Source organism: Trachurus japonicus, chromosome 1 (genome assembly GCF_045865225.1).
Source record: "Trachurus japonicus isolate A0001 chromosome 1, Traja_1.0".
Lineage (NCBI taxonomy): Eukaryota > Metazoa > Chordata > Actinopteri > Carangiformes > Carangidae > Trachurus > Trachurus japonicus.
In genome coordinates this window covers 25,267,578-25,280,712 of record NC_140907.1, presented here as the reverse complement: position 1 = coordinate 25,280,712, position 13,135 = coordinate 25,267,578, and the positions used below count along the sequence as shown (strand labels likewise).

At 42.1% G+C, this 13,135-nt stretch overlaps 1 protein-coding gene across 2 annotated transcripts in view; it reads right to left on the bottom strand.

The window, feature by feature from the left end:
- The window catches only part of fhip1aa (FHF complex subunit HOOK interacting protein 1Aa), a 29,479-nt gene extending 17,957 nt beyond the window's left edge, over nucleotides 1-11,522 (bottom strand). Inside the window, exon 1 of one of the 2 annotated variants that reach the window (XM_085781933.1) lies at nucleotides 11,219-11,522. The gene's annotated coding sequence lies outside the window, so the exon portion shown is untranslated. The remainder of the gene's footprint in view (nucleotides 1-11,218) is intronic. The other variant, XM_085781944.1, reaches the window with a different exon arrangement.
- Nucleotides 11,523-13,135: the final 1,613 nt, after the last annotated feature.

The following is a 13,135-nucleotide window of genomic DNA, read 5'->3' as shown; positions in this document are numbered from 1 at the left end:
TGCATAAAATATAGAGAATATGCTAATCGTATGTTGGCTGTTTATATTACTGTAGAAATTCAACATGAATATCACATCCTCATGATGCCTCCCTCCCTCACACAGGAGAATAACACCATTGTCCCTTCCAATTAGTGTTGTGGTGCCACTGGCGTCCTTCTCAGCTTCGTGAGGCCCACTCCTCACCGCCATCACAACTGACCACTGCAGCAGTAAAACGCAGCGATCGTGGGAATCCTGTCACATGACACGGCAGCAGCGGCAGCAGCAGCGGCCTCGAAACACTCATAATAACCTCGCTTTTCAGTCGCATGTCACATTGTCCCACGCTGACCACATCAACAGCTGTTCAACCTGTGTGCTCTCTCTCCTCCTCAGGCCAGTGACAATTCAAAGCTGCGGGTTGTTGGTTTTTCTTCTTTTTTTTTTAATCTTGAAAGCACGATGCCGTGTAAACACATAGTGTGAGAGGAAGACAGATGGAGAGACGATGTGTGTGGGTGAGTGTGCTAAAGAGGAGTCATCAAACACTCGTTTTGCTTCTCAGGCTGGTTTTGTGTAGTTTGTATCGTGTGTTTTTTCGGTCTGTGGAGTCTTTCCCCCTGCAGCACCGTATAGACGCCACCCATGGAGTCGCACACACTTGGAAACATTCAATTGGCCACACACCTCTATCTAAACACACATTTGTATCATGCACATATACATTAGGAGCTCTTTGAGTTCAGCGTCGTGCTCAGAGCGTGAAGATCCAACCTTGTGATTAAACAAACAACCTGCTGCACCAACTGATATACAGCTGCTCCACAGCGTGATTTAATTTCTCTATTTAAAGTCTGACAGCAGGTTTTAAAAATGGCTGCCAGGCTGGCAAACAGGCATCAGCTGTTGATTGCTAAAGCTGACAGAACGCACTAGACATCATTTAATCATTTATGAGTGGAGCGATAAAGACCCTGTGCGATCATACCTCCTCTGTCTGCCGTTGAAAAACTCACTAATAATGGTTCATTATTTTACACAACAGTGAAAGTTAAATCTCCCACAGGAAATGGATTTAACTAAAAGCTAGTGACTCAGCTTTAGTATATCTGGTCCTGGACTAATTCTGTCCAGCCAGTATTTAACCAATTTATCCAATAAATAAGAAGCCAGTGGGAGTAGAAAGAAATGCCAGCCATAATTAAATTAATTTAGACATAGTGTGTCCAATAGAAAGCAATGACAAGTTTGTTTTCAGCTGTAAAGCGCCTCATGAAAAAGTTGTGTTTCTATTTTCAAGAGGCATATTCCAGTATATAGCACAGTGCAAAGGTTGTACAGCTTTTAGGTGTTTAAATGCAGTGCCGGCGTCTGATTGGTCTCAGATCCATTCTGCAGCATCAGACAACGTCCTCAAACACAAACGGCCATCATAACAAAGCATCCTCAGACACAAGGACAAGGAGTCCTGTAATAGATGGTGTGGCCCCAATCACAGCTGACATTGAGACAGCCTGAATCCCCAGAATAATAAAGTCTACACAGTTTTTGAACTCTAAAATATCAAAATATTGACCTCAAAAGTCCATTATTGGTTGAGTCTTGGTATTCAAACAGTCACAGACTAGCACTGTCAGACTGGATTTATATAACCCATATTTTGGTTACATATTAGCCTGAGAAAACAAGGCATTAATATCTCCTGCAGCAAACCAGGAACTGCTGAAGAGGTCTCTTCTTTCAGTGGACAAAGTAAACTGTATTGCCCGATTTGCCATATTCAAATTTCAAAACCCTAACCCTGCAGCTGCAGTGCACTCTGCTTCAACTCGCCTTTCTAAGCTGCCTCCACCTGTTTATGAGCTCTGCTTTGATGCTCGCTTTAATTGCAGTTCGGCTGTGTTTTGGTTTCTGGGTAATGTCAAAAACCTTCAAATCAATACGAAGCCCCTGAGGTTTGAGAAGTTATTTTTTGTTGTTATTATTTTCTTTTGTTTCCCAGCCAGTGGTGCAGCAGACTGGAAGATTAGCCTGATGTAGGTAATGATTAACCCTCTCAAAGAACAATAATACTCTGGAAGCAACTTCTCACACATACGACCCATTTTTACTGTATATTTCTGTTTTGAACTATTAGCCAATAGGGGCAAGACTTGGGTTTAACAACTTATATGAGACTTAGCACTTTGTAACACTCTACACATTCTCACCAGGGACTAAAACAAGCATATTTCCCAGTGCAACAAAGACAGCCATTTGTTTTTGAAGAATAAAATGTGCCTTTTCAACTAATCCAGCAGAGGCCTTTCATGAAAGTCATGACCTACATTGCGCTCCCATTTACAGTACCTGCCGTCATGTTGTCACCCAGCGGGAGGGCTGATGGTTACCCAGAAGACACTGCTCCACTTGCTCAAAATAACCTGACATACAGTACAACGAGAGAGCACAGACAAAATATAGGTTGTGGAAAATACATCTTCAGTGCGTTGTTTCTGAGACAGTTTATCGTAATGAGAGACAATGTGAGAAGAATACACTGTTTACATTGCGTTTGTTTACAGTCTCAAACTGCAGATTGATTCTCTTGATTTGGTAATTTCCACTTATCCACTTATGGCAATTTGACAATTATACATAGGCCTATTTACTGTTACCTCATCTCCTCAGCCAGAGACACAATCAACAGAACAGAAGCAGAGAAGAAAACAAGCCTGGGATTTCCTTCTGTTATCCACACCCATACAGTATGGTATTTTCTTTCGCAAGGTCGCGTTGTGGACAAAAAAACAATGAAAATGCTAGAAAACATCATCCTCACAATGTGTGTGTGTTGCTGCTGGTGGGGACAATGAATTGGATTAATTTCTATACGATTCAACCAAATGTCCCAAAACTAACAAGAACTGTTTACCAGTCTGTGTTACAGGTATATTTTAGGTGCTGTCCGTGGGCCCGAGGAGGGATGCAGGATCAATACAAATCAAGTCAGGGAGAGAGAATCTTGTTTCCAATGTGCCATGATGCCAGAAACTACATTACACAAATATGGCACACACTTTAACTGAACAATAAGCTCTGACGCACTTATATTTCTCTTTCTCTCTCCCTGAACTCTTCTTTGGCACTCCACACAAAGCAAGGTGCAAAACTAGTTTAATCCAGTGCAGTTCAATGCAACAGTCCTGCCAAAGATCCTCCCATTGTGCATGTGATAATGTTCTGTTTCAGTTTGAATCGTTATAGGGTTGGTGGTTCAACTCTAGGTCTGTCATTACACTGGCTGACATCTCTGAAGCATTTCTTCCTGTGTCTGACAGGATGCACAGTGATTGTAGATGAATCTTGTGATGAGCTCAGACACATCAGTGACATCACGTTTCCCAAGTGTCAGACATCCCTCGCCCGGGCGACCAATCAAGGCCTGAGTTGTGTCTGAGCAGCGTTCATTCATTCATTCTGCTACTGATGCCTTCCTCACTTTGACAAGTGATTCCAAAATGACCGATGGGCCTTGCAGAGGTCTTGCCCAGCAAACCCTGTTTAATGGCAATCCTCAACCAAGCTCTGGTAGCTGGCATGCTTCCTCTCATGCACCATTGCCCACTTGACCATTATCTGACTGTCGCCTCGGGCACAACCACCTGTCTTGGATAACTGCACCTGCAGCACAACGTCTAGCCAAAGCAAACGCAGAGGTGTTCACTCTGCAGAAAGCATCCTGGTGATGACACCGGTAGTTTAGTCCCTCTCCTTAGAGCTTGGTGCTTTGGTATTCCCCTCACAACAAAAATGACTTGATGGGCTTAGCAGGACATCACAGACCAATGTCAGACAACTCCTGCAAAATGCACCTTTTACATCCATTTTTCTCACTCACTCCGGAGGGAAATCTCATGCTCTTTAGCTGCTGAATGCTCCACTGTGTTCACCAACTGGGTCAGCAATGCACTGTGGGTACGAAAACATCAGGGAACAACCACGATGAACCCAACCATGGAGATATGGGCTGGGAAACCAAAACAGTGAGTTATAGGATGCTGAGGAGAGCTGAGGAGAACAGATGTGAGTACAAACACATGCCCTAATTCAATAGGCCTACAGTTTATTGATCACTGGAGCTTCAAATAACAAAACAAAGACTCTGGCACAGACAAATGAAATATCACTGGAGTAAATACGAATTTTTGGCTCATGTTTATGAACAACACTCTGGAGTTGGTACAATTAATTTTGCTATCATAAAAATACTGATTGGTTTCAGACAAGATCATAACACAATGAGTGTGACTAAAATGTGTAATTTTTCTAATTCTGGGATTGGTTTTGCCAGTACTGTCACATAAAGAGCAACAGGCTGCTGTCCTTTCATGCACAGGGTAAACAAGATGACAACATGGGCTTGGCTTATTGTGTTGCACCTCTGTTTTTATCCAAAGCAGCTTCAGAAGAGTTGAAAGAGCAAATTGGTCTACCTTCTTGTGTCATTTTTATTTCTGATCTGGTTTCTGGCATTGTCAGCTTTCTGTGATCCAAGAATTTGTCACTCACACACACACACACACACACACACACACACACACGGGTGTGGCCTGGACAAATAGCTCAGAGGCTAAGACACACCCTGCCTTCACTTAAGTGAGTAGAGTTAAGATCTTTCTTGATAGACAAGAGTTTTAAACCAAAAGTTGTCAGGCAGATTTAATTCACTTTTAGGATCAAAAACACGTTTCGGTGGAGTTATATCCTAAAATTGTCTTTTTTTAGCTGTTTAAATAAAAGTTGCATTCAGAGTTTCACTTCTCCTGAACTCAGCATTACAGCCCGTCGCCCTCTGCTGAAGGTGACACTCGCATGGGAAAAATTTACAGCGGCCAGGTGGCAGCCATGGTAACCCAGAGACAGGCGGGCCCATTAAAGTGATAGCAGCTGCTGAAATATTCAGGGCTACAGGTGAAGCCGTTGAAGAGCCAGATAGTGGCTGGTCTGACTATTTATAGCCTTCACTGTCCTCATCCAATCAACAACACAGCGGGATGAAAAGCCATTCATTTTCTTATCTATGTCCCTTATTGCCTTCAGCCAGCGGGGCAGTGGCCACCCTGCTGGACCATTCATCTTCATGGGAGACAGACTTCAGACTCGACTTGTGTTCAGAGCTTATTAGAAAGTTGAAAGGGAAATTGAAAAGATTGGATAAAAAATAAAAAACCTAAACTATTTGCAACAAAAATGTCATAAACAGCAGAGTTAAAAAATAACAAATGATAACTACAAATCACCCAATATGTTGCATTTTCCACTGATTGCTCACCAAAAAGTTCGATAATAACTGTCAAGTTGTCTCTTGTTTTCCGGCAGTGAAGCTGATCCAGAATCAGTGTGATATAATTTCAGTTATTTATACCTCTGGTCATTGAAGAAGCTCTAGGTGGCCATGATAGGTTTCTGAGGAAGTGGGATAGTTGGTGGCACTGTAGGTGTTTTCCCAATTTAACCACTGCTTAGTAAAACCTGCAAAAACCTGATTATCAATCCTATCATCGGCTTTTAAGCTAGGAACCTGCAAATACTGGGCAATTTACACATTGCTATTGAGCATTAATCTGATGTTGTGTTTCTGGTGAAAGTCGGTCCAATATTCAATCAATCACTCTGTGTGGCTCCGTTTTTTTGGTCTCTGCCAACTCCTGAGGGAAGTTATTTTGGTTATTTAGCTGCTCCACTGTGTTCATCATCAGCTAGTTGCTAACTTTGTCTTCCTGCCATTTGGTGCTCCGCGGGTGTGCCTCATGTACAACTGATGGGTGCCGAGACAATACAGTTCCATGCCATAAAAACAAAAAAATGAGCCAAATGAGGCTGTCAAGGGAAACTGCTGAGTGCATTACACAACAACAAAAAAAGAAAAAGTAAAAATATTGATTTCATCTTTCTTGAAGTTTGTGTATAGCATCAGATCTGACATGAAAAAAGTCTTGAGAGGCCTTTAACTCCAAAAGTTTATAATGAAACATCAAAAGTTACATGGTATGTCAAGGGGCCGGCTTACTCCACATCTCTGAACTACATCAATGTAACCAGAGGGGCATGTCAAACAAACTACTACAACACTGACTATCCTAACAACACTTACATTCCTACTCCTCATTCACCAGAATCCATAACAATTAAACCTAATAAGCAATTTCAAAATGTTATGTGCTAATCTTGTAATACATCATAACACATGCACGGTATAGCTTATCCAACTATATCCCATTATGTTTAGTTGAGATGTAGCCTGAAGATCAGCCTTTAATGAACATCGTTCAGTCATACATAAGGTTAATAATTTAAATTTGAAGACTCTCTTTAGGGTCCCTACAGGACGCAAACACAAGCTCCACGACTGTAGATAGCTTATGAGATAATACTGTGATTATGTAAGCAGATAGCAGTTGCTCCATGCTGCATGTCTGTGCATTTTCAAATGTGTGCTACTGAGGGCTGACAGGGTGTCAGCGGGTGCTTTCGGCTGGAAACTGGTTTCAGAAATGGGCCGTTCTGCCATATTGCTCAGTGATCACAAGATGAGATTCATTAGCATGGGCAAACACAAACAGGTGCTTTGTTTAGCCACGAGGGAAGAAGGGGAGGAGAAAGTCAAAGAAGCACACAGCAGAACCACAGACCCTGAAAGGGAAAATACACCTTTCTATATACTGAGCTCTGTGTAAAGTAGACAAAGGCCGAGCAGATGCCCTGTTGTTGAGATCGAACAAATACAGCCAACTGAATTTTGTAATTAGAATTTGGAGAAATGCTCTTCAAATAAAGATGATTAGATAGATAGAAATTGCAATATCTGCAAAAATAATAGCAGTATAAGTCTTTTTCTATACATACCATTTAGCCCAATGCGTAATGTGTGGAATTAATGTTATAACTCTCCTATCTGTCACTACAATGCTCCTCTCATCTCTGACCCTCCACCCTGCAACCTTAAACCACAGCTCACTTCCCATCTCTCTCTCCTATTTTCCTCTGACCCTCACGGGCTAAATTACCTCATTGTATGTACACAATGTGGGCTGGTGGTGACATCAGCCCTGTACTTTCATGTCGGTATGAGGAGACTTCAGCCTATCCCCCCTCTGCGCCACAATGGGCTTCTGTCAGTGATAAGAATGTGTTTAGTGTGGGTATATCCTATCTCTGCTCCTGCCACTTCCTCTTGAGCTCGTTTGCATCACATCTCACTTGCTGATAATAAAATAAAAAGTTGTGTTTGCATGCGGATGGAGGGGGATAAAAGATAGAGCATGTCTGTGAAGTTCAGAGATGTTTATCAGAAAGACGAGAGCACGCTGCAGCTCTGCACTTGTGTAATTAGCCAACTGGATGAAAAGAAAAGCTATGATGTGACACAGCTAACTCAAAACCTAGAGTTTTTAAAGCTTCTTAAAGGGAAAACTAAAATGCCTCTCGGGCTCATCTGTGTCAAATATTTGCTTGGGTGTTTTTTTTTCTTTCTGTCTTCTGGTTTTCACCCTCTTTAGGCTCACTTTTCTTTGCATTGCAAACAAGTTCAGTTGAGGAAAGGAACATGTTTATTTTAGCCTTCAAGTGATTTCACACTCCTTTCTCTTTTTCCGTGTCGTTTTTAAAGCCAACAGACATGCAAACTCTCTCTCACACACACACACACACACACACACACACACACTTGTTGGCTGATCGCAGTAAACACTGGCCTCTACACCTGCACTATATTTTTCCACTTCATGACAGCTCATCTCCCTGTGACAGCAGGACAAAATGCAGGCTCCATAAACAAAACTCGTACTTCCATTCTAGCTCATTCAAAAGTGGTTTAACCAGATTAAGTTACAATCTCTTTTCTCTCCACAACGCTCTGAAAGCAGCTCTTTGGGTTGCAACACAGCTGAGCTAACAAATGGAAGCTAACAACAATAAAACACTATTATAGGCACACTTTTAACAGTTTGGGAAAGTAGAGTTAAATGAGAAGCTTTTTGCGCCACTCACAAGAGAAGCTAGAGGTTTTGTTTTTTCCCCCTGACATGTTGAGCTACTCTAAATTAAAAGGTGATACTTTACTTTTGTGCTGAGCTTTTAGGAAACGCTGCCAGAGACTGTTGCCACATAGCTTTCATGTTGCAGCGTCGGGGCGCGGGTGCCGAGGGTGGGGCTAATAATCCCAAACACGGGACAAAGCTGATCTTGCTTGGTCATGGTGGGAACGGAGGGAGGTGGGAAACCTGGTGACACGCACAAACACCTGCTGGTATAGTGACACAGCGCCTGTTTTCTGTTGTTTATGCTGACTGAGTTACCCAAGAAATGGTTCCTTGTGCTTTTACTCTTTGCAAAGTAAGATTTTAAGTCTTCATATTTTCTGAAAAGTAACTAATAATACACTTTTTTTTTAAATTTCTCTGCACAAACAGTGTTCAGTGACTGTGTTCAACAGAGGCAGCATCAGGCAAGGTGAAGCTGATCTCATCCCCAGCTTGTGACCTGAGCCTATACGTTCTAATCACATTAGTATGACCATTATTCACAGTCTAGAGATGCTGTGCGCGAACATCTCTGCCAAACACACTCAGGGTTGCTTGTGAACCTCGCTAGTATTCATTGAGATGCAGCCGATAAGCCATGCATTCCTCTCGTTCCTCGCTATCAGATCACAAAAGTATCACAAATGTCTGACTGACCACTCTTGCAGGTTTGTCTACAACCTGCTCGTGTTTACGGCCGCCGATCCAAGGAGCTGCAGGGACAGCTGGGATTTACATCTTTGTAAATGCACGGAGTGGAGCAGATTACAAGGCAGTGCCTACGCAGCATGTCACCAATTACGTACAACACAGATCACACTGTATAAATTTAGACGGCCTCGCCTGAGAATCCTCTATAAAACGGTCTGGAATAAGAGCAGCTTCATAAACAACCAAATAACAACAAAAACCACAGTTAACTGCTTCTGCTTCCCTTCAAAAGTCAAAAAGGTCACACTTTTACATCCTTCACTGGAGGAAAAAATCATTCCTACAGAGATCACAGCGCAGGAGCTGGGATAAAGCTACTCCGTCCCCTCAGAGCAGCCCAGCTCGTGCGTTAATGAGCTTTAAACAGGATCCACATGAAGGGAATTTTTAAAACCAGCTCAGCGACCGCAGCAGCCACATCTGATCATGACATGGCTGTTTGTTGCATTTGTGCAGGAAAGAGGCTCGTTTTCATATTAAGGACCAAAGAGTTTGACGAAGAAGGAGATGGAGATTGTTGAGCAGTTATCATGTGGTCTAAGGGTTAGGGTTATAGAATATCAGTCACGTCATAACACACGGCTGTGTGGCAGAGGAGGACCGCAGTGTGACAGTGACCATGACCAAAACACTGTGGAGGCCACATGACGACAACTGGATCAAACCCCATCGGACCATGAAGGTCTGGTTAGTGATGAGGGTTCATTAGAGTCCTCCTAGGATCATAACCCAGAACCCCCAGCATCAACACAAGCTCAAGGAATCATGGGATACTTGTCCAAGGTTAATTTCAATCAAGCACTTCCACGTGAGGTCAAGAGGTCAAAGAGGAAACTGTTACTATCACTCTGTTTTTTCAGTGTTTCAATATTAACACTTGAATTTTAAGATGTTGGAGCAGCAGATTTGTGCAGCTGAAATGATCATTTCATTCTTTTATCCTAAAATGATGCCATTTCGATATTGATTGATCTTCTCAGATGTCAAGATTCAGTCCTTTTCTACAATCACGTCGATCAGCATTTTTCACTATCCTCAGACATCTTACAGACAATTTCACACAGTTCAACACACTGCAACCTCAGAAAACACAAGTAATAAACAAATTCTGAAAATATTTTCACTCAATTTGCAATAATTGTCCTGTAAATAGTCAAGATTAATACTTTTTAGTGTCTCCAGGAAACATTTCCACTGTGTTGTCACTATTAGCGGCCTATATATATGTGCTCAAATTGATGAAGATGTTTTCTGTGAGCTCTCAGGGCCGGCCACTGTGCAATGTATTCAACTGCTGCGCTGAGAAAATAATTTAACTGATTAGCCAGTAATAAAACTAAAAAAGAAACCTTCAACATCTGTTTAAAAATGCTTTTAAAACGACCAGCAGACTTGGAAGCACACTCACGGCTCACAAACAAACAGGGTGGAGAAAATAACCTCCCAGGCGGCAGAGTAATAAATCAGACAAGCAGGATGAGGTAACTCTTCTGGCTTTTTCTCTCCAGAGAGAAGAGAAGCTGAACAAAAAAAAAAAAAAAAAACACAGTTACACTCATTCGTCTCCTCCTGGAAGCCAGCGGCCTCTGAAAAAGCTCCGTTTCCACCAGGTGACTGTGTGAGACATTGATTTAGCAGGTGGGAAGAGGACACCTGTGTGCAGGAATGACGCTCACACACACAAGATGAGCAACCATGAAACATTGATGGTGTTTTCTGGTAACTCAACACCATCCCTACGTAACACTGCTCCTGCTCTGCCTCCCTGATGGTGGATGTGTGAGTTCAGAGCGTCTCAGAGGAGGACAAAGGCCTGAGGGGAGACTCAGGAGTCAGGGCAGGTGGATCCTCCTGCGTGGCTGGGAGATTTAATACCTCTCCCAACACGTGGATACATGATTTGATGATTTGTGCCACTGTGGGCGCCTCTGCATGTTAGTGCAGGATTATGAAAGCAGATGCTGCACTGGAGAACATGTTATTCAACAAAGACTGGTTTATTGGCTGAGTGATTGGAGTTATGGGGTGGGTCCACCACCGCACTGTCTCTATGGTGAGGAGGACACAACAACAGCTCCAGACAAAAGTGTCATTACGCGGTTCACTTCTTCAACTTTTACAAAAGATGTGAAACTAGTCCGGCATGTTATAGGGAAACCCCCCCAGTAAAGCACCACAGAGACCATGAAGCGTTTGCCCCCCCACCCACCCACCCCCTCTGTAAATACTAGCTGCCTGGGAGATACCCAACTCCTCCACCCACCCGCACTTGTCAATCACAGAGTCCCGCAACTGTCAACTGAGAAAACAACAAAACACACGCACACATGCTCCAACTAAACTAAACTAAAACACTAGAAACTGTCGCAGCAGCAACGTTGTAGTTTTTAATAGAGAAGTTAAAGTTACACTTGTACACAAAAGCCTGTTGTTGTGTCTCGAGCTGTTCGCTTCCTTCTTACCGTCAGACTGGGACGGATCCTCCGGTTGGACGGACAGTCGAGCAGCAGCAGCAGCAGCAGCAGCGGCAGTAGGAGGATTTTCTCGGTTTAAACCACCAGCACTCACTCGGGGTTTTTTTTTTGTCTCCTCTGACAATTAAAAACAACGGCTCACAGCTCCTCTATAATGCCCCACGCAGCAGTAGCTACACGGAGGTGTTATACAATGTAACCAAGCTACTTAACCTGGCCCGGAGCGCGCACGCACACACACCACACACACACACACACACACATAAAGGTGAAACGACGCTAATCCTCATTTGTAAGCTCCTCCCACTGAGCTGCAACAGGCCACATCCAGTGAAGGAGTGTTTCCATGAGTTTCTACTGTGACCGACTGGGAGAGGTGTCTGGTGGCGCTCTTTGAAGTCTGTCAATATTTAGGCTACACCTTTGTGTTTATTACACTTTTCTACAGGTATATATTTTTTTTTACACCTTTGATCATTTTATTTTCACCTGTTATAATAGGGTCATATAAATTATGATTTGTATGTATCTGTTTGTGTCTGCTGCATTTTATTATCTACTCCAACATGAGTTAGGCCTACTTTAGCATATATGTCCGGTACTTCTAGCCTACTTAAAGTAACCTATTTTCAGGACCCACTTTCCTAAAACATCAACATATTAATCCGATTTACAAAAGTTTCCAAAGTGCATGTGATGATTTCACTCATCATGGAGACTGAGCTGATTCAGATGCCACCCAGAGACAAGAGATGATATATGACAAAGATCTTTATGGCGCCATCTGTTGGACATAAAAGTGACACAGAAGTTGTGTATGGCAGTTTGTCTTAAAAATAACAAAAAATAACAAACAAAAAAAACTTTTCTTTTTTCCCTCATCCACCAGACTTTCCTCCCACTCTCTGATTCATGTTGACGTGGAATCATGTTTAAAACTACAGTACATTTAAGATGTAGGATGTACTTTATTTTTCCTTTATACTGTCCACATCTCCAGTAGGATACGTCATCATTGTGGTTTCCAGCATGAAATTATAGGCGCTGTAACTGTAAACAGACAGAAAAGACAGAAGCAGCATTTATTTTTGATTGGATGAGACACTTTGCCTGAGTCATAATTTAAACAACTAGGGAAACAAAATCTAAAAATATACAAGTTATAGATATAATTCTGTGATTATTAAATTATACATTATCCAACTTTTCACCTTTTAATTTAAATTTGGGTTTAGAGTTGACACAGGCTTTTGAACCATAGTTATGAACAGATCTGCAGCGACATCTAGTGGATGTTCGGTTGAAATGCAGTTTTCCCACAGGTGTTAAAGGGGATTCATTTTATTGGTGACAATCTAATTATGAGATGAGAGTGCATCAATGCTAAAGCTGAAGTCCCTTTTTTTTGGTGGGGTGAGAGGATCGACTCTAAAACGACTGATTTTTAGGAAAGATTACTTTTACACTTCTTTTGGAGCATTAGAACAATAAAATGTAGCTACATCAAATATCAGGAACTTTACAACCGAAAAAGAAAAGCTTAAGTAAAATCCTGCCTATGTCCCTGTGATGATTGTAAATATTATTTTAACACTGATAGGCTGATAGATTTCAACCACACAGATTTTTATTATCCCATAACCCCACCAGGACTTTTCATTTAGCCTCTGCAGAGATAAAGCATTAGCCTACATGTTTATGCTGCATTAAACTTTTTTTTTTTTTTTTACAACAATAAAGAACACATTTTTGAGAACTTTAAATTTCTTTCTCTCTTTCTTTCTTTCTTTTTTTTATTTATTTTTTTACTTTGCTCGGGCAGTGAGTGGCACCACCTCCACCCACAGCAGAGAGAGAGAGAGGGAGGGAGAGAGAGAGAGAACTGCTGTGGGCAGGACTCACTCA